Genomic DNA, 27,558 nt, shown 5'->3' with positions numbered 1-27,558 from the left:
TATGTAGCCCAGTGTCTCTGGGTTTTGGGGTATGCACTGTGAAGAAGTACCCACCTGTAACTGTTGCTCCTTGAGTTCTCATTTCAAAAAGTTCCAGGAAGGGTCTAGCGATGCCTGAGTTGGGGATGAACTTTGGCAAACTCTCTTCATTACCACACTAAAATCTCCATGCAGAAGACTTTTTATAAATATATTCATCATTTTCTATACATGTGATGTATGTAGAAGCATAATCAATGCCTTCACTGCCTTTATGCCACCCCTACATACAACGACTCGGCTAATCAGCCCATTAAAAGGCCTGTTTCCACCTTTGTTTGAGGAGACACTGCTTTGAGAACCATTCCCATGTCCTCCTTACTTATTGCAAGAAATAAAATCCCTTTGTTAAATCCTCCTTGGTTGTGGGCATCAGACTGTCACCCAACAAGTGATGAAATCCATCCTCGTGTCTATAACATAGATGCCATTAATTATAATGTATTGAAATCAGTTTTTCTCTCATTTAGTATTCTTTTATTTCCCTCTTCTTTCTACCATTACTTTCTAGGTTTTCTTGATATAATATGGTATATTAGATGCAGATTTTTATTTTACACTTTTATTTTGACATCATGGCTCTTTCATTTAAAGAAATATTTTTGAAAAATGTATTACATTTTATGATACTGTTATCTATGGTTATTTAGGTATAACTATATTTAAATGGCCTGATTCAATTATATGTTTTTAAAATACCACAATACATCAATTTCTGAGATTTTTTTTTTTTTTTTTTTTGAGATGGAGCCTTGCTCTTGTCACCCAGGTTGGAGTGCAGTGGGATGACCTCAGCTCACTGCAACCTCTGCCTCCTGAGTTCAAGCGATTCTCCTGCCTCAGCCTCCTGAGTAGCTGGGATTATGGACTCCCACCACCATGCCCAGCTAATTTTTGTATTTTTAATAGCGATGGGGTTTCACCATCTTGACCAGGCTGGTCTTGAACTCATGACCTCACCATCCACCCACCTCTGCCTCCCAAAGTGCTGGGATTACAGGCATAAGCCACCATGCCTGGCACTTTTTGAGATTTTTCTTTTTCTTTTTAAAGCAATTATTTTTGGAAAGAGTACATGGATGTTATATAGTCTATGCTTTTTATTCTTATATTAATCAACTATTTGCATGTCTGCTGTCTATCACTCGATTGTAAGTTCCTTGGAGGGCGGGACTGTGTATTAGTCACTACTGTATCATTCCACTAGTGTTTAGCACAGTACTTTGCTAAATCTGAGTATTTAAATATTTGCCCAATAAATTAAAATAACTTGTTATATTGTTCCTGTTCTATTTTGCTTTCTTCTGTGTGTAGTGGACCTTTGCTTTTCCTCTTCTTGCCAGTACCCCTTTTTTATTTGGGTATCCACTTGGTATGGTTTGGATTTGTGTCCTCATGCAAATCTCATATCCGAACTGTAATCCTCAATGTTGGAGGAGGGGCCTGGTGGGAGGTGATTGGATCATGGGGGCAGACTTTCCCCTTGCTGTTCTCATGATAGTGAGTGAATTCTCATGAGATCTGGTTGTTTAAAAGTGTGTAGCACCTCCCACTTTGCTCTCTTTTTCCTGCTCCTGCCATGTAAGACATGCCTGCTTCCCCTTCACCTTCTGCCATGGCTGTAAATTTCCTGAGGCCTCCCCAGCCATGTTTCCTGTACAGCCTGCTGAACTGTGAGTCAATTAAGCCTCTTTTCTTTGTAAATTACCCAAGTACTTCTTTATAACAATACGAGAGCAAACTAATACACCAGCCTTCTGCTGGTGGCCTGCATGCATCTGGAGAAGGTGATCCTATCCTTGCTTCTGGATTAGGCCCTCACTGTTTTAGGCTAAGCATCACACTGTATAACCTGGCTACAATGTTTGTTTAAGGAATGAACAGGAGACCTAGCCTGGACCAGCTGCAGTGAATCTCAGGATTATTCTTTGGAAATCTGAGACAGAGATGCCCTTTCTTTCAGGTAGGATATGGGCAACATGTGGAATTTGTTGGCAGTGATATTGCAACCACTGGGGGAGTAGCTTTCATGGGGGGGCAGATAGTCTGCACTTAGAAACATACCCTCTACATATTACAGAACAACCTAACAATTAATGTTGGTAATGATGACCCTAGGTCAAGAATAAAATATTACACTATAACTTAATATTAACTATGATTTCATATATTAATAAAATATTAAAACTGTGACTATGAGCATGAGGTAGACATTGTGAAAGGCAGCATAGAGACAGAGTTTGAGTTTCCTCATGGACATTTTTGTGCTGCTGGCTCAAACCAAACCTCAAATCCACTTTACCCTTAGATTATCCAGGGATGGGAACCAATACATTCCTTTATTGTTTTAGCTTGTTTGTGTTGGATTTCTTTCAACTGCACCCAAAATCCTTATAACTGATGCACTATATTTTCAGCCTATTTAATCATATAAGCATTTTGGCAGTCTGCTTCATTAATTTTTCTCCTTGCCTAATTCTTTACCCTGTTTCAGTTTAAATTGTTTCTTGGCTGGGTGTGGTGGCTCACGCCTGTAATCCCAGCACTTTGTGAGGCAGAGGTGGGTGGATCACGAGGTCAGGAGTTTGAGACCAGCCTGGCCAACACGGCAAAACCCTGTCTCTATTAAAAATACAAACAAAAAAAATTAGCCTGGCATAATGGCAGGTGCCTGTAATCCCAGCTACTTGGGAGGCTGAGGCAGAAGAATTGCTTGAACCCAGGAGACGGACGTTGCAGTGAGGAGAGATCGTGCCATTGCACTCCAGCCTGGGTGACAAGAGCATGACTCCATCTCAAAAAAATTTTTTTTTCTCTTCAGCTTTCTAGTTTATATTTCAGCTTTCTAGTTTATATTTATATTATATTTATATTTATATTAGTGCTGATCAATTGTTTATAACTGCATAGGATCACGAAATGACCAGAGATCAGTTATTCCTGCTCCCTTATTTTTAGATAATAAAGGTAAACATAATGAGGCTAGATGATACAAGCTAGATTATGTAGTCATAGTTTTAATATTTTATTCATGACTTTGGGTCATCATTATCAACATTAAGTATTAGATTGTCCTGTAATGTGTATGGTAGATTATTAAATGCAGACTATTTGCCCCCACTAATGGAAGTGTTTTTCTAAATAGCTTTCCATCTGTCTTTTCCAGTTAGTTGTTGCTTTTTGCTGCTGCTTTTGGGAGTTCTTTGATCATTCTTGTTGCCTCTAATCTTCTGTCTACTGTATGATAGGAAAGGAATGAGAGTCACTAAGGTTAATCATGCTTTATAAGCTGATAACCTCAACTTTACACACAATATTAAATCTGTTCACTAAGGGGTGAAGTAATAGCTATAATGTGACATAGATGACCACTGAAGTTGTTTTCACCAGTATTCTTTAGTCTTTTTTAATTTTCACTTGTCTCTGGTTTTTGGTCATATGGGTGTCTGCAGTTGTTGACAGTATAGAAAAGAGTAAGTTTTTTAAAAAAAAAGAGAGGAAAGAGAAAGATTAGGAGTGTTAGTACTCTTATAATTTTTGAAGGGTAGTTGTATGTTAAATGTTATCAAACCTCATAAATAAAACACGTAAACCTGAGTTAAATGATACATTTAGTACATTGTGGTTCTGGTTAATTGAATTTTACAGCTTACTGAAGTTGTATTCTGAAAATCCTTCATCTTCTTAAGATCTTTCCTTACTATAGCATCTGTTTAACTTTCATAATAGATATCACATATGAAAGAAAATATTTTTCCTCATAAATTTGCATCTTTCAAGGTCTTCTTCTGCATGGCACTAAGTGAAAACCTGGAGGGCGAGGGTTTTGAACAGTTTTGTAGTTTTGACACTGCTAGTTGGCACGTGTCAGACACTATTCCTGCCCACTGCTGTCTTATTCTACTCTCCTTTGGGGCACATAGAAAGATTCTACTTTCTGCCACCTTAAGATTAGGCATGGCTATGTGCAGTCTCTGAGGAAATAGAAACAGAAGTGATGTATGTTGCTCTAGGTCAAAGCCTTTAATTGTCAGGCTTGAGTATTCCTTCTGTGGTAATCATAGAAGCATGTGTCAAGATGGAGACTCTGCAGCATGGGTGGATAAGGCATACACTTTTATTAAGCCTCTGAGATTTTGAGATTTTTGATACCACAACATATCCCAGTCTTGGGAAGGCCCTGGGAGATCCATAGGGCAGAAGTGGCAGAGCTCTGGAATTAACTCCTTTCGCCTACCCTTCCCCTTAACTGGAATAGCTCCTCTTTGTTTTTTTTTGTTGTTGTTGTTGTTGTTTTTGTTGTTTTTTTAGTTTTATTTGACAAAACCCTTTTTTTTGCTTAAAAAAAGATTAAAAACCACCCATGTAGGAGTTTGGCCTGAATGTTCTTTGGACCCTAGGATTTAATGGATTTTAAAACATTTGCTCCTTAAGTTTTCTTGTGATTGGCTTCTCTCATAAAAGTAGATTACAGCCAAAATTTAATTAATTGAGGGTTTCAATATATTGTGCTTTTCCCTAATGGTATACCCAAGCTGTGCTTATCAATTGACATGTCTGATGATTGTATGTGGTTTATGAAATGAGATTCACTGGTTGATAATATATGTTATAAAGCACAGCAGTGAGACATATTAAATATATAATAGACAGTGGGAGTATTTTGTTAACAGTAGCTTATAATTTCATATTATTTTATCATTTAAGACCTCAATCACTGTTCATACCGCCTTTCATTTAAGCCAAGCATTTAGTATACTTGTAGAATCTGGACTGAACAATATTATTAGAATTCATTATTGAAAAATACTTTTTGTGAGTCTTTTCTCTCTAGGACTTGAGCATAAAATTCCTGAAAATAGAACCCATTCATATGTTAATGTATATTTAAAAACACATAAGCTCATTGTCAGATGCAGACAATTTTGACTACTCAAATGAAGGGTAAAAGACACATGGATTATACCAAAAAATGGATAATTCTCAAATCATTTATAAAGTAACACAGTGATCGATAAGAAAGGAAAGTACTCTTGGTTAATTAAAATTTTTGCTTGACAAGAGGTTTAAAGAAACAGGCGTTTTTATTTTGAAAGTTTCAAAAATGCTTCTTGATTTAACAAGTAGAGTTTCATGACCAATATTGAATCTTTGAAGACTGAAAATCTTGCATCACTTTGGGTGTCATTAGTCTGTAGAGACAGGATCTTGCTATGTTGCCCAGGCTGGTCTTGAACTTCTGGACACAGGCAATCCCCCACCTTGGCCTCTTAAAGAGCTGGGATTACAGGTGTGAGCCACCATGGCTGGCCTGGGTGTCAGTAATCTGAACATGAATAGTCAATGTAAAAACAGAGAATGTGGAGGAAATTGGGTTGACGTTGCACAGTTTGAGAATGTACTCTCTAATGTATTATTTTAAAAAACTAAATTTCTCCTGTGAGTGTACTTACTGCTTTTGTGCTTAAAGCAATTGCTGGGGTAGACTGTGGGACTGGCAAGTGAAACAAAACTGGTAAGTGAAGGATCATCCAGTTGGGTTTTAGTTAAATGAAATTTTATATCATCTGCCTCTGTTATACAGGTGCAAACATCCCTCCTTAGCTTTCCTCACTCCTAATCCTGAGCAGTGGTCAAGTTGCCCCTTATGTTGAGAGTTCGAGCTAGGCAGTGGTGGGGAGAGAAGTTAAGGGAGCAATTATTTGGAAGTAAGCAATTTATGTTTTTAAATACACATGGTCTGCTTCCTAGTTGCAGCCCTCACAGGGTTAGGCAGTCTGACTGAGCTCCTCTAGCTGCAGCATAAGTGGTGATTTGGGAATCTTATTGGGAAGAGACTGCTTGTCTAGTGAATTTTCAGAGTAAGCATGTTGCCAGATCTCATGTTCCAGCTTCCCCAAGAGAAACTCGAAAGAAATGATGTAGCGAAGGATTCTAAAATAAACATTCAAATTAATGCTCATAGACTTGAGTTGTAATTCAGACTCGCTTCCATCATTATTATGTCTCCCAAGCATTTGGTTTTGAAGAACACCTGGCAAAGAGTTATCCTGAAGTCGTGTTGCCTTATTGCACCCAGCGTAGACTGAATCTATACCCTTTCTGTCTGCTGGTTCTGTATCATTGTGACTATTGTCCAGCTTCTTGATCTTGTGTATTACTTGCACGTTTCTTTAGTGAATTCATTGGTTCTGACAGGATCCATATTTTCGATCTCTACATGTCCACATGGCATTAAATCTAACTGTGGGAAATGTTATCATCACACTACAGTTATTATATTGACAAGCACATTTCCCTGAGTAGTCAGTCATGGAAATGGAGAGATTACTCATTTTCTGAAATACATGATGGTTATGAAGAGGGCAGTATAGGCTAATGGAAAGAGCTCTAGATGGATGAACATGATTCTTTTTATGACAGAAAACCATTAATTAAATGCCTTTTTCCATGTATTACTGTGCATATCTCCACACAGAGGGTCGTACTCAGAATTTATTTTTTCCTTTGTAAATTTGCAAACTACCATATAGTAATACAACACAAATATTTATAGATATCAAGAAAAATGTCATTACATTAACACATGGTACAAAAATATAATTGCTTAAAGCTGAGGATTTATTTTGGGACTGGTGAGAAATGATGGGGTAGGAGTGCGGGGAGACAAGGTTGGAAAACATTTCAGAAGAGAACCCAGAAAAGTAGCCATCAGGACTCTGTCCCCACTAGGCTGGGGAAGCAGCCAGGCCTTTTCTGGAGAATGCAGAAGGCTTGGCTTTTTGAAATGAATGAAAATGGAGTAAGGGGTGTGTACAGAAACACGTACTTAGTACCTGTTTTATGACTTCGCTTTCATTCTGTGTGCATTAGGTATTTATGTTGCTCTTCACTAGAAGACCTGATCTAAATTTATTGGAACAAATGAAGAAATGTATTCCTGTGATTCAGTGATTCAGGTCTTCATAGGTTGATGGGAGGTGAAGGGACCTGGAGTTAGAAGGAGGAACTCAAGCTCACATTGAGAAGAGGTTGCTGTCTTTGGTTTGGAGCAGGCAGAAGGAGCAGAAGAGGAGAAAATGTGTTTTAAAATTGTCAATCAGCAAAGTGTCAATGCAGGAAAGGGTACCCTTCTAAGCTATGGCCAGCCACATATTGTTAGATAATTAATGGAAGGTCTCCCCCTCCCCCACATGGCCTATGAGAAGGCATGGAGGAAGTCTGCATAGTTTTTCAGGAATAACCTCAGTGAACACAGAAGTGCCCCTACATTGAAGGGAGTCTGGAACCCGAGGACTTTGTTCTTCAGAAAAGAGAGAACCAAGATTGGATTAAGTTCCACAGTCATTAAAATCAATTTATATTTATATGCTAAGCATATGAGCTATACCTTTGTTATTTTGTTTCTTTAAACTTTAAGTGTTATGCTCTCATAACTGTACATAATTAGTTTTCTATCAATATAGATTTATCATTAGATAATGAATTATACCTAAATTAGTAATTACAGAAATGTCTTCTAGCTGATCCTGGTGCTCTGCAAATAGCTGTTTGGTCCTAGTTCTTACTAGTGGGGATGCAAGTTGGAGACTTGACCCAGGGTTTCCTAGAGGCACATGTCCCAGAGGGGAGAAGAGGAGAAGGAGACCTTCAGGCAGACAGTGCTGCTTGAGGCTCTTGTTTCTTAGAATGGTTGGAGAGAATGGAATGGTGGATACAGAGCCTCTTAGCGCAAATAAAAGAGTTAGACATAAATTTTGACACCTACCAGGGAAGGGGGAAAGCATTTCCTCCTTAGCTTTTAAAAAGTCTAGAATTTTTTTTTAAAGTTCTTGTTTCCTGATCACCTTTCAAGCAAGTGTCATATGATGTTACGTCTGAAAAAATAGTTGTGTCCCTAGGAAAATGGAGTTTAAAAATATTGAAGAAAGATGACTCTTTTGGCCCATCTTTCTCAGGCATAGGAGACTTAAGATATGTCTCTGAATGAAATCTCATGCCATCTTTATGGCCATCCTGTCCTTTCCTATCCTTTGTGGCTGTCTTCACCATCCTCTGGGTCGTAGATGTCAGGGGTTTAATCTTACAGTCACTGCAAAGAAGAAATGTAGTTGGAAATCCTGCCAGGGTAGAATCTGCACAAGGCCAGTGCCTATTAGATGAATAAGGAGCTGAGGCTGCCACTGCCCACTTCCCATCTCCCCTATGCCAGCCACACCCCCAGAGAGACATTGGCCATTATTTCCCCAGACTAAATTCACAGTAAACTCTGTTGGGGGTTTAAGAAGGTTTCAAGTGTGTATTCCAGAGCAATATGGTGCCAGAAATTTGGGAATTGTTTTTCTTTAGCCAACATATTTCTTTGTCCAAGGAATAGGACAGAAACTCACATCTCCCTTGTGCCCTGGCTTTAGCAATTTTCTCTGTAATTGGTCCCATGTTTCCCAGCAAGCTTATCTTTCAGCCCACTCTTTCTTGGTATCTTTGTGCACCCTCTACTCCCACCCTATAAAATGCTTCCTTTCTCCAAATGATAACTGTCCTGCCCTCAGTTCCTTTTTCTGTCTTGTAAACTCTGTCTCCTTAGGCTTTGACTGAGTATAAATGGATTCATTTGATTATGCTTTTATTTTTGTTATAATTTTGGGGTTTTCTTGTTCCACAGAGGGACAGGGAGAAACTCTGGGCTGTAGTTGAGCTGAATAAGAAGTAGTGCCTTAAGTCCAGTTAACTCCTTACCAGTGATATGGCAGGTCTTCATTCATCTACAGTTAAATACGTGATATGGTGAGAATTTATCTTCTTATGGACATTGCATAGTCTGGTCTATATAAGGGATGCATAGTTCCCCTGTGACTTTGAGCCTTCTCTCTAAATAATAAATCTGACTTTATTAAATTAAAGCACATTTTCACGTCCTGACCTGGCTTTCATTAGAAAGGCTTCCCATAGGTTTTACAGAAAATGTCCCAGCTGGAGCCATTTAGACAATAGTGCCCCATACTCCAATGGTTTTTCTCTTACACCTTAGCTTCTCTATTATCAGGGATGGAGATTTTTATTCCATCTCTCTATAAAGAAAAAGTCTGCAAGCCCTCAGTCTTGGGAGTGATCAGATCTTTCTGGCATACTGATATGTATCCTGATTGAGTGTTTAGGGTACATTTTTAGAACAGTTCTTCTTTTGTTGACAAAGGGAAATTGAGACTGAAGCAATGACATAAACTATCAGGACCAAAGGAGGAACATTGTATGAATTTTTTTGACTTGTCATTTCTTTGTGGCTGGATATATTTGATCTGGGAGGAAATATGCATGGTTGGATACTATATTAGGGTTATAAATTATGTAATTAATTTTACAGAGTGAGATTGATACTATGAATATACATTCATCAAAAATATTAGGAAGTAAAAGACTAAAAAAAATGTGAACGTATTTTTAACTAGATCTTTAAACTAAAGGCCAGCTTTACAGCTTCCTTCCAGCTCTGTATCTCTCTCATGCATGTTTCTTTTCAAAGCTGGCATCTTGTTCAGATCAGCTCCACAGGATACAAGGAGCAAGAGCATGTACATGTGCAGGCACACACACACACACACACACATCCTACCATCACTGTAAAATAGTATAATAGTGAAATTTTTTCTCTGTATCTGAACTGCTTTCTTCTCCTTGAATTTTTATTTTACACATTTCATCTTGCTTATATAATCCAAAGGGAAATAGTCTATAGCCTATTTCCTATGAACAAATGCTGACATGATTAAAATCTGACTGACTTCACTAACATATGCAAAGTTATTTCTGATGACAACTGCAATAGAGGCCCTATTGATGGGACTAAATTGACTTTAATTTTTGTGTGATGAATGAATACTATACTGGGCTATGTAGTCGATTTGGTTAAATTTTATTGCTTTAGTTAAATTTTCGAAAAGGAAAACTTAAGCATGCAGGTCAGTCAAGAGGCTTTGAATTGGTGTATACATTAGAGGGTAGGAATTTACTTCCCCCTGCTTCTATAAGGGGAAAGATAATCAATTACTCCTTGTGTATATTTATGAAATCAGAATGCTGGTTACCAGCCAAGGTTTTTCTTTTTCAAAAACTGCAGAGAAGGTTTGCGATGAAAGCCAAAACCTTTTGAAAAGAGGCATTGGATATGTCTCCTTCTATGAATAAGAGTAAAAGAAGATTCCCCCTAAGCCTGCATGACTAAAGATAACATATCTCATTCCAATAATAGTCTCTCCCTTTTTTTGGTACTATAAAAACAACAACAACAAATAATTTGGAGGAGCTTAACTTCAAATACAATTAACACCTTGAGCAAGTTGATTTTGGGAACAATGCTGAGCTCAAGGGTGGCTTCCTAGAGGAAATCTTGACCAGTTTCAGACCTGAGTGGTGAATGGGAGTCAACTAGTCCAAGACAGGTGAAGCACAGTGCCTGGAGAGAAGCCAGTCAAGGCAGAAGGTAAGGGCTTAGCAGTGAGTACAGCTCCTCTTGCACAATGTCTTCCACATATTAAGAATTCAGTAGACATTCAAATGACTGGGTCCTTTCAAAAAGTAAAACCAAGGCTGGTAGCTGTTGGGGATGGCGTTTGTTTCTTTGATATAAAGAGGTGATTGCTGAAAGGATGAAAGGAGGGTAGACAGGGAATAAAAGAAACTTACGATTTACTTCACTTACTTCACAGAATCTGGCAGAAACATAACCGAAGCGAATTCATAGCTTTGCATAAAGCTTACTCTAGAAGGAGTGATGAATAAATGAATACGGTATTCATTTTTAAACATTATTTTGTGGCCCATTATCCACTAAACATAATTCCTATTAAAAAAGAGAGTAAAATTTGTCTTTGGGATCTAGATTTGGATATACTAGGGCTATCTTTATGAAACTGTTGCCAAAAAGGAAGACAGGGAAGAAGATAGAAAATGCTAAAGCTAGAAGAGGAAAGAGTATAAGATATTTTTGGAAAGTAAAAAATGAGAAAGAAAAAAATTTAATGCCATACTGACAAACACAAACAACATAAAAAATTCTACTTATTTTAAGAGTATATACTCTCAGAAGTGAAAAAACACTAACTCTCAGATGACAAAGCTGTCTTGAATACACAATGCTAGTTATTTGGTATAATTGTTTTTAGTTAGCAGTTAAATGAATATTATAAAATGGATATTTTAAAAAATAATGCTATCTATTTTCTGAAGTTTCTGTACCTAAAAAAAGAAAAATATAGAAATAATGGATTTGGGAATATATGTAAGGGAAGAGCAATTAAGAGAGTTTTTGTTACTACAGGACAAGGACAGTAACAAAGAACAGTCTCACACATTTGATGAAATATCTAGCCGTGTGTTCCGCACTCAGGAACCATAAGCCATTAAACAATTCTATTATGCTCCCAAGAGCCACTTGCATTCTAGCCAATAAAATACCTTAAGCCAAAGCAAATTAGAACATCAAAGTAGCTTTTCTCACCAAATGACACAAAGACATTGCTGTTTCTGAAATGAGAACAGAAAGGCTATGATATGACTTCTACTGAGTCACAAGGAAGAATTCTTGGAATCCCCACTTCCTTTGCCTTCTTTCCACCAGGCATAGCAGGAATGACTGAATAATTGTTTGTAAGACTTAAAAATACAGTTGTAATAGCATTACCTAAATAGGGAAGAAATCACCTTTATATGCATTATCCACCAGTGAGATAATTTTCACTTAAATTTGCATCCAGTACTTCACCAGCCACCTTTTCAATATCTTCACAAAATGCACACACGTATTGGTTATTTTTAATAATGAAAATATTTCTATACTCGTGAATTTTCAGTATCACCAATTTGCACAGTTGAATCATTTTTTCAATGAGTACAGGGTAAGAATGGAGAAGGAAATTTGTTGGATTTATTCCAGTTTGGGAATTTGGTAGATATTTGCTTTAGGACAGGTTGTTGGGGATATTGGCAAGAAAGTGGATGAGTGGGAGACCATGGAGTCTAAGCTGAATATGGAAGGTTGTACACACATTTATTACCTTACAATTTCTGTGGATCAGGAGTTGGACATGGCTTAGCTAAGCCTACTCTTTAGTGTCTCACAAAGTTGTAACAAATGTGTCAGTTGGACTGCCTTTTCATCTGGAGGCATAACTGGGGAAGCAACCACTTCCAAACTCACTCAGATTGTTGGCAGAATTCATTTCCTTGCAGTTTTAGGACTGAGGGCCCCAGCTTCTTGAAGGATGTCTGCTGGAGTCCATCTTTACTTCCTAAAGTTGGTGTATAGTTCCTAGAGGCTACTTATAGTTCCTAGAAGCTACCCGTCGTTCCTAGTGGCAACTCATGGTTCCTGGATATCTTTCCCACCATGGGCTTTCCCAACATGGTGAATTAGTTCATCAAGCCAGCAAGGAGTTTCTAGAGTGTGAGTCTGCTGGCAAGATGGAGTCTTATATAACTTAAAGTAACTAAGGAAGTAGCATCTCATAATCTTTACCATCTGTTGTTGGTTAGAAGAAAGGCACATAGTTCCTGCCCACACTCAAGGGGAGGTGACTACACAGAGGTATGAATACCAGGAGGTAGGGATCTTGGGTGGCCATCTTAGAGACTGTTTGCCACAGTATATAAATGCTAAAAGATCAACTGATTTTTTTTTTTTGCCCTTGTTCAGAGGCAAAAACAATTGATCCTATGGGCTGGAGTATTGTGTTGATTGTTAATACATGGGGATTGGTAAGATTTGATATAGGAGGAGAATAGGGAGCTCTGGAGAGGAAGTGGGGACAGGAATGCTAGTGATTTAGAAATCTGTTAGACATTGATGCTGCTGGAGTGGAGTTATTCTAACTAATTTCTTTTAAAAAAGAAGCATAAATTCATAAGTCTTTGACCCTATCTCTGACTTGCTATTTTAGCCAGGCTCCATTGTAAAACAAACAAAACCAGTGTGTGTGTGTCTGTGTGCATGCATGGGTGTGTGTGCAGTTTTCTCCTCTTTTACTGAGAGGATTAGTTAGAAAATTTGATTTGAAATAGAACATAAAATGTTTATTTTTATAATCTTGATTTTAACTGCATAATAAAATACATGAATAGTAATACGGCAGGCTTTTAGAATCTAACTCTATAAACTGTGAATTTTATGGTTGAAAAGAGTAATGCATATTTGAAAAAACACAGAAGAAAGTTTCAAATGCAGGTCCTCTGTTCATTACATTCTTTTGTCCCTAAGGACTGACATACTCTCAGATCTATTTACAAGCTATAATATTTGCCCAAAACAGTGGTTGTCTCTAAGAAAAGTAGGCCACTTAGGTCGGGCGCGGTGGCTCACGCCTGTAATCCCAGCACTTTGGGAGGCCGAGGCGGGTGGATCACGAGGTCAGGAGATCAAGACCATCCTGGCTAACACGGCGAAACCCCATCTCTACTAAAAATACAAAAAATTAGCCGGGCCTGGTGGTGGACGCCTGTAGTCCCAGCTACTCAGGAGGCTGAGGCAGTAAAATGGTGTGAACCCAGGAGGCGGAGCTTGCAGTGAGCCGAGATCGTGCCACTGCACTCCAGCCTGGGCAACAGAGTGAGACTCTGTCTCAAAAAAAAAAAAAAGAAAAGTAGGCCACTTAATTGTTAGCCATCCCTTCTTTTTCATACTGTATTAACTCTCAACCTGGCATGGGTCTGTATGGCAGAATCTGAAAAACTGCTTTAATTCATATTAACATTTTTATTTAATATTTAAGTGAATTTGGTAATATTTCTCAAATTTAATTCTTCTGCTGGTTCCCTCTCTATTTCCAGAACATGATTTCCCCCACCTTGGGTGTAATTCTTGCTCCTTCTGGAATGAAAGAAGACACTGAATTATGGTTACAAGTGATGACTCTGGTCAGATCTACTGACTGGATGACTGACTCATGGGTTTGAGTCTTGACATCACTTACTATTAGCTAGATGACACTGAGCAAGCTACTCTCTGGGTAGACTCTCTGGGTCTCAGGTTCCTCACCTGTAAAAAAGGTTGTTGTGAATATACAATGTGAGTTAAACATTGATAAATTTGGGTATATAATAAATGCTCAATGATAGCTATTATAATCCTATCTTTGGGGTTAATTATTTTCTACCCTTTACTTGCCATCAGCTAATTTTCTGATCTTTCCCCTATATGAAGTAAAATTATTGGCACTTGGCTTATGTCTCTTGTTCATGTCTTGGAAGTATCTTTTATTATTTGTGTCCTATTTATAGCCAATTTAGTGGCATAGTCTCAGAATTTTTTACCCTTTCCAACTCTAGCAACCTCAAACATCGCCAAAGTTCAGGCACTGACACTGCGGCCATCTAGTAAACCTTGTTGGCACAAGAAATTTATATCCTTCAAAAGTTCTTAAGTGTCAATGTTCCATTTGCAGATTACAACCTCAACTTCTTCCAGCTTTCTTATATCCTCACTCCTAGTAAAACCATGATTTGACCTTAGTCTTTGAATTCTTCTTTATCTTCACTTATTGATTTTTTTTCCAGTACTTAATCTGGATTCCATGCATCAGCCCAATAACTCTGTTACTAACATTCATCCTGTTACCTGCATTTTGAGTGTGTGGATTTGAGCTCAATGCCACAATTTACCTTCTCTGCTCCTTTAGCGGTACTGCTCCATGCTGCTGAAGAAAATCTTACTGCCATGTGAACAGATATCTGGACACACACTTGTCTCCAGCCTCAGTAGGACCTTCATGCTTCATCATTTCCCTCTTTCATGTTTCTCCTCAGGCAATACAAATCATTTCTAAATGTTTCAAGTCATATATCTGCCCATATCTCCTAATTCTCTGCGGAGTATGCCTTTTGCTACTTTCACAAGAAAAGCAAGGTAATTAGTTGTGAAATAACTTGAATTCTCCACTCACCACTTACAGAATTGCCCCATTTGTATCTATTTTTTCTTCTTTCTTTCAGTGTCAGAGGATAGATGATGTGAGCCTCTCTCCATGTGTAGTCAGTACTCCCATCCCCTCCCACCCCAAGTGTAAGCTTGTGCACGCAGTGAGCCCCTGCATGCATGCACTGACTTGCTTTTAATTCTATCCCTTCCTTCTCCCCCAGAATGTGGCTGTATTATTTCCCTATTTCAAACTCTATATTTCTACTTTTTCCCATCTCATAATCCATCCCAAAAAATAGAATCTTCCAGGCATTTAAAAGCAGTGCAATGTAGTTAGAGTGACAGGCTGCATTGGAAAGCAAAAGGTCCAAGTCGGAAAAGCAATGCGAAGCTCAAGGGCAGAGGGTGAGGTGAATGGAATATAGGAGAACATGAGTTCTCAGGACAAAAGCCTGCAAGATAGGACAGATATGGGCCATAGCTAGGCTGACAGACCACCTCAAAAACTCATGCATGTGCAGACCATAAGAAGCTTATAGTTGCTATTGGCAACATGAAAAGTCACATCTTTACTACATCAGTGTTACAAGAATAGTGAAAAAAGCCACAGTATAACCAGGCTTTAGAGCTGTTTCTCCTGAGCACTGTTTGGCTCACGTAAGCCCAATCTCTAAGTTCAACCATGTGAGGGAAAACTGCTCAAATAAGTTTTATGCACAAAGTCATCCAAAGAATGATATCTAGGTGGCAATTAGTTGCAGAATATAAAATCTTAGCTCAACATTAGATAGCTACATAAGCTCTGTATTCTATATAGACACATGTAATAGTACAGTAGTATATGGAGTCTAAATTGTGAATGGAGTAGGGGGATGCAAAATTATGGAGCGACTTGCTTATACACTTCAATATTCTGAACCTAATAATTTAACAAGTGTTTTCAAGAGCTTCAGGAATCGTTTGTTATTTTCATACAGGCTTTCTTTAATCCCTAAGATCCTTATCCCCATGATAATTTGAAAGTGGAGTGCAAAGGAATAACAAGTAGATTGAGATTAAAGCTGTAAAAATGCCAGCTTATAAGAGGCCCTTTTTCTGTGATTGTAGGTGTGTTGTGAAGTGAAGCAGTGGTTCCTTAAGTGTGGTCCCTGGATGAGAAGTATCAGCATCACCTGGGAAAATTTTGGAACTGCAATTTGTTGTGTCTGACACCAGACCTATCAAATCAGGTTCTCTGGGAGTGCAGTCCTGTAAATCTGTATTTCAGCAAGTCCTCCAGGAGACTGATGCATCTCAAGTTTGAGAACCACTGGCTTTAGACGATTGGAGCAGCACTGTACATGGATAAATTTGCAGCTACCTAAATGATTTATCAAAGGAATGCTAGAAAACGGTATTTGGTTTTGTGAATAGGTACTTGGAAGAGAAATTTATCTAATCCTCATAAAATTTATAATATATTAATGGGGCTGAAATATTATTCCAAATGATAGAATTGTGATATCTTAAAAGAAAATGGATCTTTAAAGCCTGAAATTATAGATTAAATTTAACAAGCTGAGATTTGATAAGGAATAGAGGCAAATTCCCATATTTAGCTACAAACCCCCAAATGAATGTGTATCAGATGGGAGAAAAATGTCCTGAAACCTTTAGTTGACTACACATTCAATATGAATCAATGATATGATGTGGCTACAACAAATTATCATAGTATATTATTCACTCATTTATTTGTTCATTTATTCATTAATTATTTATTGAGTGCCTACCATAAACCAGGTGCTGTACTGGTCACTAAGAACGCAAGGATGAGTAAAGCAGACATGGTCTTCTCATTTAAAGGAACTTACATTCTCATGATTAGTAAAATAAAAAGCAGCAAACAAATCTATAAAATACTTTTTAGTTACTGTTAAGTGTTAATAAGAACAGCAAGAGTGATGAAGACCATACTGTTCTTTGTTGTATCTATCACCCAACCCCATGCCTATAGAACTGTGCTCAGCTGAGGTGAGTCACACTTCTGGAGAATTAGACAGATGAGAGAAAGTTTAGCGCAATGGGTTTCAAACTTGAGCATGCATGAGGAACACCTGGAGGGCTTTTTAAAAGCCGGATTGCTGAATCCTAAGCCCCAGAGTTTCTCATTCAATTGGTTTGACTTGGGACCCCAAAACTTACATTTCTAACAAGTTCCCAAGGGTAATGATGCTGTTGCTGGTTTGGGAGCCACTGGTTTAGACCAGGATAAGGCTAGGGAGGACCAGGACCTGGGCATGCTTTTCTCATAGAAGAGGAAACTTCAATAAGACATGATAGTTGTTTTGAAGTATTTGTAGGAATGATATGTATAAAAATAGATTAAGTTTATTCTATGTAGTCTGAGAAGTAGGATGTAGGTTATTTGGAAGAAGCAGGGAGACACAGTGTAGAAACATAAATAACTTTTCATCTTAGAGCTGATTTAAAATGAGATAGATACCTCAGAAGGGATGAATTCTACCAGAGGCAATGAAGTGTAGCACTGATGATGACTCACTGGGGATGCTATGTGGACAGAAGAGGCAGAGAAAGCCCATCTACAGAGTCTAGGGCAGTAGAGGGGAGTGGAGGCAGAGAGGAAAACCTACCCAAATTGCCAGTAACTTTTCGCTTTTTGGTTCTAGCCTTTCTTGAAGCTCAGGCATTTTTGCCTTTGAGTCCTGTGGAGTCATTTCTATAATCCTAAAAAAAATTCTCTATTTCTGTTTAAGCTAATTTCTTGCTCTCATTTTCTAACAAGGAATCTAGTAATGAGAATATCTGTTGGAATTGGAAACATGGAGTTCCTTGGTCATATTTGCCAGTGTAATTTCAGGGCTGCTTTTGGAGTACACATTAAATTACACTGAAGAGTGAATGAGAGGTGAAGAAGTAGAGGAATCAAGAGTGGTCTGGAAAGTGTGGTTCAAAGCAAGAGGGAATTTTGGAGTCCAAACACTTTTTTTTTTTTTTGCAAAGATAGAAATGACTAGAGCAACTGTATACTTTGAGGTAAAACAGACAATTGAATGGGAGAGAGAGAGCAGATAATAATCAGAGTAAGTTGAGGTAGAAATAAAACAGAATGAGATTATAACCCAAAGAAAGAAGTTAGTTTTGAACTAGAGGAGGAACATCTCATCTTCTGAGGAGACAAAGCAAGAAAGGAAGCTTGGCCTTAAAGGGAGGTAGTGGTGAGACAGGGGTCAAGAAGTTGAAATTCACATGAAGTGTGAAGTGAGATAATTTCCTGAGGGAGAGCTGGGATTGCGGAGGGTAGAGTAGGAAGCCTAAGGAGACAATGAAGTTTGAAGCATCACTTCAGGAAGTGGAAAAGGGATTTGACCAAAGACAGAAGAAGGGGTTGTGGAGCAGGAAGGGGAGCCCAGATAAGACCCTTGATTTAGAGTGATAGCAACTGGAAAATTGTGTGATATTTGCCAATGTGATCAGAAGCTCAGGGAAAGTCTAGATGTGGAGACAAATTCCAGGGAGTGTGAAGGGAAGATAGTGATGCAAGGAAGTTGAGAGAACTGTTTTTTAAAAAAGTGATTTGATGGAGGCCAGTCATGGTGGCCCATGCCTGTAATCCCAACACTTTGGGAGGCTGAGGTGGGTGGATCACTTGAGGCCAGGAGTTCCAGACCAGCCTGGCCAACATGGCAAAACCCCCATCTCTACTAAAAATATATACATTAGCCAGGCGTCGTGGTGCTCATCTGTAGTACCAGCTACTTGGGAGGCTGAGGGTCCATGGGGATTATCTTTTACCAACCTCTTTAAGGGCATTTTTGGCAAAAAGGAAACGCTTGTCCTCATGGTGGGCCTAGATGCTGCAGGCAAGATGATGATTCTGTATAAGCTGAAGCTGGTTGAGATTGTGACCACTGTTCCCATTACAGGGAGTCTAGGAACATCAGCTTCACTGTGTGGGACATGGCAGGCCAGCACAAGATCTGGCCTCTGTGGTGCCACTACTTCCAGAACACATAAGGCCTGATCTTTATGGAGGACGGTAGTGACAGAGAGCACATGAACAAGGCCCATGAGGAGCTCATGAGGATGTTGGCTGAGGATGAGCTCTGGAATGCGGTCCCCCTGGTGTTCCCAACAAGTAGGCCCTTCTCAACACCATGAACACCACTGAGATCACAGACAAGCTGGGGCTGCATTCCCTGCTCCACAGGAAGTGGTACATTCAGGCCACCTGTGGCACCTGTGGTGACCAGCTCCATGAAGGACTGGACTGGCTGTCCAGTCAGCTCCAGAACTAGAAGTGAATGTGACACCCTTCTCCATCTCCCTCCTCCTCTTAAAACCTCTGCTTTACTCCCATGTGGCAAAAAGCTCTGTACTGTGAGTGCCAGAAACTGCCTTTGTGGTTTGGCTTATTGTGTGCATTGCACTGTGCTGTAAATGTGGCAGAAGCAGCCTGTGGCCAGGCTTTTCATTAAATGTAAATAGGTTTTGTTTCCAACAAGACAGTTTCTGGTAGTCACGTGCAATATTACTCAGCTTTTTTTTTAATTGTAAAAAATAAAATCAACTCACTGGTCAGTGCTGAGGGGGATTGTAGGCCCATGGGCACCTGGCCTTTGGGATTGATCACTGTTTTGGGATTACTGGACGCACCCCGGGCTTTAGAGCTATGTTGAAATCCATTCTTGTGGTTGGTTTTAAGCCTGAACTCAGCCATTTTTAAAATGGTTAAAAATCCAAGTTGAGAACACTTGAACACACAGAAGGGAGACCCTGCCTAGTGTGGATTTGCAGTTATGGCCTGGATGCTAGTCACCAGCTTGGCTGTTCCCCTCAGGAATGTGAGGTGGTGGCCTGTCAGACCACATCAATTCTGCATGATTGCAATAGAGATCCCTGTGACTCACCTGTTCTTGGGTCACTTTGCATCCCATAGCCTTATGCTTGTCCCTGTGCTTCCATGGTTCCTAAGGGCTGGGCTAGGAACCCATTGCCAGCCCACTCTCCCCTAGGCTGGTCAGCTGCCCATCCACCTGCCCACAGCCAGCTCAGGGACACAGGCCCCACCTGTCCCTTGGTAAGCATATGGCCAGAGTGGGCTCATCGCCTCCAGCACTGACACTCTCTCAGACATATTGGTGGGATGTTTTTGGCATCACCAGCAGGAGTGTGTGTGAGCCAGGCAGGCCATGCTTCTAAACCTACAGACCCTTGGAAGCACCCTATCTCCATGTATGACATAGCTTTCTCTCCCTTAGCTTGCAAGAGTCCAATTTGCTATCAAAAAAGATGACCTCTACTTTTTCTTTTGTATTTTGATGAATACTGCAGAAGCTGGAGCTGTTAAATTATCTTGGGTAAAACCTCAGAACTGGTCTGTTTGATGTCAGGGAATCTTACTTGTTTCAATACACAGTTAATAAAAGAAAATAAAAATAATTGCTCTTCAAAATAGATTTCTCCTCTGTCATAGCAGATACACTGAAGCTGCAATTATGACACAGTTACCCTTTGCAAAATTGCTTATAAACTTACTTTCTCCTCATTGAAATGGGAGTCTTCCTGGCTGACTATGCTGTCAGTGTAGTTTCTGAACAGCTGCTAGAAGCGGACTGGACATCTTGGACCCACTCAGGGCACCAGATGCCCTGCATTAGGGGACTGCTTAGGACTGTTTAAAGCATGGAATTGAGAGGAATTTTTAACTCAACAGCAGAGGAAGTTTTAGTGTGGTCAAAGAGACCACTAAAAATACTTTGTATGTACTAGTTTCCTGTGGCTTCTGTGACAAATTACTACAAGTGCAGGAGCTTAAAACAACACAGGATTTATTCTCTTAAAGTTTTGGAGGCCAAAAGTCGAAAACCAAGGTATTTTCAGGACGATGCTCCTTCTGCAGGCTTCAGGGCAGAATCTGTTTCCTTCCCTATTTCAGCTTCTAGAGGTCACCTGCATTGTTTGAGGATGGCTCCTTCCTTTCCTATTCCTTACCTCCAATCTTTTGCTTCTGTCCTCATATCTCCTTCTACTGAGTCTGATCTTTCTGCCTAGCTCTAATAAGGACCTTTGTGATTCCATTAGTGATAACTGGATAATCTAGGATCATCTGTTTTCTTTCTTTTTTTTTTAATTTTAGGTCTAGGGGTACATGTGTAGGTTTGTTATATAGGTAAACTTGTGTCACAGGAGTTTGTTCTGTAAATGATTTCATCACCCAGGTACTAGACCTAGTGCCCAACAGTTATTTTTTTCTGTTTCTCTCCCTTCTTCCAAACTCTACCCTCCAGTAGGCCCCTATGTTTGTTGTTCCCTTCTTCTCTTGGTGTCTATTTGATCTCATTATTTAGCTCCCACTTATAAGTCACAACATGTGGCATTTGGTTTTCTGTTTCTGCATTAGTTTGCTAAGGATTATGGCCTCCAGCTCCATCCATGTTCCTGCAAAGGACGTGATCTTGATCTTTTTATGGCTGCATAGTATTCCATGGTATATATGTACCACATTTTCTTTAATATGTCATTAATGGGCATTTAGATTGATTCTATGTGTTTGCTATTGTGAATAGTGCTGCAGTGAACATATGTGTGCATGTGTCTTTATGGTAGAACAATTTATATTCCTTTGGGTATACACCCAGTAATGGGATTGCTGGGCTGAATGGTAGTTCTGTTTTTAGCTCTTTGAGGAATCACCACACTGCTTTCCACAATGGCTGAACTAATTTACACTCTCACCAACAGTATATAAGTGTTCCCTTTTCTTCACAACCTCGCCAGCATCTGTTATGTTTTGACTTTTCAATAATAGCCATTCTGACTGGTGTGAGATGGTATCTCATTGTGGTTTTGCTTTGCCTTTCTCTAATTATGAGCGATACTGAGCTTTTTTTCCCCCATGTTTGTTGACTCTATTTATGTCTTCTTTTAAAAACTGTCTGTTCATGTCCTTTGCTCACTTTTTAATGGGGTTGTTGTTTTCTTGTAAATTTATTTAAATCCCTTATAGATGCTGGATATTAGATTTTTGCCAGATGCATAATTTGCAGATACTTTCTCCCAATCTGTAAGTTGTCTGTTTACTCTGTTAATAGTTTCTTTTGCTATGCAGAAGCTCTTAAATTTAATTAGATCCCATTTGTCAATTTTTGCTTTTGTTGCAATTGGTTTTGGGATCTTCCTCATGAAATCCTTGCCAGTTCCTATGGTATTGCCTAGGTTGTCTTCCAGGGTTTTTATAGTTTTGGGTTTTACATTTAAGTCTTTAATCCATCTTGAGCTGATTTTTGTATATGGTGTAAGGAAGGGGTCCAGTTTCATCTTCTGAGTATGGCTAGTCAATTATCCCAGCAACATTTATTGACTAGGCAGTCCTTTTCCCATTGGTTGTTTTTGTCAGCTTTGTCGAAGATCGGATGGTTGTAGGTGTGCAGCCTTATTTCTGGGCTCTCTATTCTGTTCCATTGGTCTATGTGTCTATTTTTGTACTAGTATTATGCTGTTTGGATTACTGTAGCCCTGTAGTATGGAAATCAGGTAACATGATATCTCCAGCTCTGTTCTTTTGGCTTAGGATTGCCTTGGCTATTCAAGCTTTTTCTTTGGTTTCATATGAATTTTAAAATAGTTTTGTCTAGTTTTGTGAAGAATGTCATTGGTAATTTGATTAGAAATAGGATCAAATCTGTAAACTGCTTTGGGTAGTATGGCTATTTTAACAATATCGATTATTTCCATCCATGAACATGGAATGTTTTTCCATTTGTTTGTGTCATCTCTGATTTATTTGAGCAGCATTTTGTAATTTGCATTGTAGGGATATTTCATCTCCCTGGTTAGCTGTATTCCTGGGTATTTTATTCTTTTTGTGGCAATTGTGAATGGGTTTGCATTCCTGATTTGGCTCTTGGCTTGGCTGTTGTTGGTGTATAGGAATGCTAGTGATTTTTGTACATGGGTTTTGTATCCTGAAACTTTGCTGAGGTTGTTTAACAGTTGAAGGAGATTTTGGGCTATGACTCTGGGGTTTTCTAGATATAGACTCATGTTGTCCGCAAACAGGTATAGTTTGACTTCCTCTTTTCCTATTTGGATGCCCTTTATTTCCTTCTCTTGCCTGATTTCTCTGGTGAGAACTTCCAATACTATGTTGAATGGAAGTGGGGAGAGAGGGCATCTTTGTTTTGTGCTGGTTTTCAAGGGGAATGCTTCTAGCTTTTGCTCATTCAGTGTTATGTTGGCAGTGGGTTTGTTATGGATGGCTCTTATTATTTTGGGGTATGTTCCTTCAATACCTAGTTTATTGAGAGTTTTTACATGAAGGGATGTGAATTTTATCGAAGGCCTTTTCTGCATCTATTGAGATCATGTGATTTTTCTCTTTCATTCTGTTTATATGATGAATCACATTCATTGATTTGCATATGTTGAACCAGCCTTGCATCCGAGGCATAAAGCCTACTTGACTGTGATGGATTAGTTTTTTGATGTGCTGCTGGATTTAGTTTGCAAGTATTTTGTTGAGGATCTTTATATCAATCTTTATCAAGGATATTGGCCTGAAGTTTTCATTTATTTTTGTGTCTCTGCCAGGTTTTGGTATCTGGGTGATGCTGGCCTCAAAGAATGAGTTGGGAAGGAGTCCTTCCTCTTCAATGTTTTGGAATAGTTTCAGTAGGAATGGTACCAGCTCTTCTTTTTACATTTAGTAGAATTAAGCAATCCTAAGCAAAAAGAGCAAAGTTGGAGGCATCACATTACCTGATTTCAAATTTTACTACAAGGCTATTGTAATCCAAACAGCATAGTACTAGTGTAAAAATAGACACATAGATCAACAGAACAGAATAGAGAATAGAAATAAAGCCACATAGCTATAACCACCTGATCTTTGGCAAGTTGACAGAGATATACAATGGGGAAAGGACACCCTATTCAAAAAATGGTGCTGGGAAAATTGGATAGCTGTATGCAGAAGAATAAAATTGGATTCCTATCTCTCAACATATACAAAAACTAACCCAAGATTGATTAAATAATTAAATATAAAACCTGAAACTATAAAAATTCTAGAAGAAAACTTAAGGAAACCTCTTCAGGACATTGGCCTATGCACAGAATAATTGACTAAGACCTTAAAAGCAAATGTGACAAGCCCAAAAATAGACAAATGGGATTTAATTAAACTAAAAAGCTTCTGCACAGCAAAAGAAATGATCAATAAACATCCAACTTACACAATGGGAGAAAAAATTTGGAAACTGTGTTTCTGACAAAGGACTAAATATTCAGAATCTACAACAAACTCAAACAACTCAACAAGAAAAAAAGAAATAACCTCATTAAAAAGTGGGCAAAGGACATGAACAGAAAATTCTCAACAGATAACAAACATGAAAAAATACTGAACATCATTTATTATCAGAGAAATGCAAACTAAAACCACAATAAGAGACCATCTCACACCAGTCACAATGGCTATTACTAAAAACTAAAGAAAAAAAGCCCCAACAGATATTGATAAGGATGCAGAGAAAAGAGAATGCTTATATACTGTTGATGAGAATGTAAATTAGCACAATCACCATGGAAAGCAGTATGGAAATTTCTCAAAGAACAAAAATAAAACTACCTTCTTATTCAGCAATCCCACTACAGGGCATCTATGAAAAGGGAAAGAAATTATTATATCAAAAAGATATTGGCACTTGTATGTTTATTGCAGCACAATTCACAATAGTAAAGATATGGAATCAACCTAAGTGTCCATCAATGGAGGACTGGATAAAGAAAATGTGGTATCTATATATCCTGGAATACTACTCAGCCATAAAAAAGAATAAAAGCATGTCTTTTCAGCAACATGGGTGGAGCTGGAGACTATTATCCTAAGTGAAATAACTCAGAAACAGAAAATCAAATACCACTTATAAGTGGGAACTAAACAATGGGTACACCTGGACATGGACATATAGATGGAAATAATAAACACTGGAGGCTCCAAAAAGGATGAGGGTCAGAAGAGGGTGAGAGTTGAAAAATTACCTGTTGGATACAATGTTCATTATTCATGTGATGAGTACACTAGAATCCCAAATTCCACCATACACAATATAACAATGTTCATTATTCATGTGATGAGTACATTAGAAGCCCAAACTCCGCCATACACAATATATCCATGTAACAAACCTGCACACATGTACCTCCTGAATCTATAAATTTTTAAAAATAAAACAATTTGCATAATTTCAGAGTATTCTATTGTATGAATATGCATACTTTTATTTTATATTAATATTTTATTGAGTGATTGCTTGCTAGAGACAGGATCTCACTATTTTCACCAAGCTGGTCTCAAACTCCTGGCCTCAAGCAATGCTCCTGCCTCTGCCTCTGCAAGTGCTGGGATTACCAGCATGAACCACCATGCCCAACCCTAAAATTTTATCTATTAAAAAATATTCGTGGGCATCTTCAATACTGTTAAATGACTTTAAAAACTGGACAAAAATGTTTTAAAAAGGAGTGAATATTTTAAAGCACATATTAGTAGTGTAAATAGTCATCTGGAAGCATTGCATGTGTTCATGCTTCTTCCATGGTTTATGAGAATGCCTGATTCCATATGTTCTCATGAGTATTGAATAATGTCATGCTTTTAAAAATCTTTTCCAATTAGATATTTAAAAATTGGCTTCTCAATGATGAAGCATATTTTGTCCATGTTTTTTAGCCATCTTTATTTCTTCTCTGTTGCATTGTCTGCTTGGAGTGGCAAAACATTTGAAGTTTTGCGATATTAAAAGTATGCCCTTATGGTTTCTGTTTTTATCACTGCTTAAAAAAAGTATCCTAATATCAGATAAATCCTGATCTATATTTTCATTCAGTTAATTCATGATTTTACTTTTTAAATTCAACTTATTTATTTCAAGTTTATGCTTCTCTAATGTCCAAGGTGGGATCTAATTTCATTTTTCGTTTCTGAAAGGTAAACTAATTGTTCTAGAAAGAACTACTGACTTATCTATCTGTATCAGTTAGGAATTTCTTTAAATAGGTTAATGAAGCTGACAGTGATGAAGCTTTTCAGTTAAATGATAATCTCTAGCTTTTAATCAGAGTGGTGGACCATTTATATTTAATGTAATTATTAATATGGTTGAGTTTAAATCTACTTTCTCATATTTGTTTTCTATTTGTTACACTATTTATATTCCTCCTTAAAATCCTTCTTTGTTTTATATTAAGTAATTTTAAGTATTTTATTTCAACTATTGATTTATTTGCTGTTCTTTTTGCTATTTTTCTTAGTGGTTGCTCTAGAGTTTAGAATATACATTTTAAAACTTATCAGAGCCTACTATGAAGTACTATTACACTACTTCACATGAAATGCAGACTCTTACAGCAGCAAAATTTTAGTATCCCCTCCCTATTCTTTGGGCTTTCACTGTCATATATTTTATTTTTGCATATGTTCTAAACTTCACAATACATTATTGTTATTTTGCTTTAAGCATAAAACAAATGAACAAATGAGAAAAAATATTTTTATTTACTTACATATTTACCACCTCCAGCACACGTTATTCCTTTCTGTAAATCTGAATTTTAATATGTTATCATTTTCCTTCTACTTGTAGAACTTTCTTAACATTTATTGTAGTGCAGGTGTGGACTATATTTTATGAAATAAATACTGATTTAAATCAATCAAATCAGTCAATATCTTCTATTTACAAAAGTCAATCATTTTAAGAGTCTACTCTTCTTTGTAGTCTTTAGAATATTTTTAATTTTTCTTTCTCTGAAATTTCTTTCTATAGTTCCAAGTGTGAATTTTTCCTCTTTGTTTATTGTCAAAGTGAGATTTATTTAGTCTTGAGCTTCTCAAACATACAGCGGCTGGATGTGGGTGGAAAGGCATAGTCTTTAATTGACCATTAACTTGGTAATATTCAAATCCCTTTATATCCGTTTCCAAGTTCTTTCATGCGCACAGTTCCCATTTCAATTCTCATTATCCAGAAGGTATTCTTCTAGTAAAACTCTATTATACCAAGGAAGAAAAGAAATCTTTCTTATTTCCTAATACTCTTGTTACCTAATATTTTTAACTCCTTGATTTATGTAACACATGAAACATCACAATTCCCAATGTACACAGTCACCAAGCCTCCTCTCTGTTGGCTTCCACACACAAATCTTTACATGTGGAGGGTCTATACTTCCCAGAAACCATGTCTTATTGTAGGTTGTTTCTCTTACCTCTCAGCTACTTTTACAGGAATTATTGTCTCCAACTAAATGTTGGAAATTAGTTTTGGCTGAGAGTGAGGCAGTGATGTGTGTAACTCAATTGGACTGATATAATGCTTCTGTAAGAAAAATGGGTACATTTTTATTAATATTAATGATTTGAAAACTATATTTCTAGATTTTACATATTCCCTCCTTGAAATGGGATACCATCATCCAAAACTAATCAATTGTTGGGGGGGGGGGGTGGTCTTTAAATTGCTCTGTACTTCCATCCTGCTTATTATCTTGACTTCTATTTGTTTGAGAAATAAGCTCGAAAGGTAATTATCTCAAATAAGGAGACT

General features: G+C 38.0%; 1 pseudogene; it reads left to right on the top strand.

Annotated features, from left to right (window-relative positions):
• LOC101126835 (ADP-ribosylation factor 1-like) overlaps positions 1-19,245 on the top strand; it is a 31,301-nt pseudogene extending 12,056 nt beyond the window's left edge.
• The last annotated feature ends 8,313 nt before the right edge of the window (positions 19,246-27,558 follow it).

Source organism: Gorilla gorilla, chromosome 10 (genome assembly GCF_029281585.2).
Source record: "Gorilla gorilla gorilla isolate KB3781 chromosome 10, NHGRI_mGorGor1-v2.1_pri, whole genome shotgun sequence".
Taxonomy (NCBI): Eukaryota; Metazoa; Chordata; class Mammalia; order Primates; family Hominidae; genus Gorilla; species Gorilla gorilla.
Note: the sequence above shows the minus strand (reverse complement) of the source record. Positions and strands in the feature narration are given on the sequence as shown.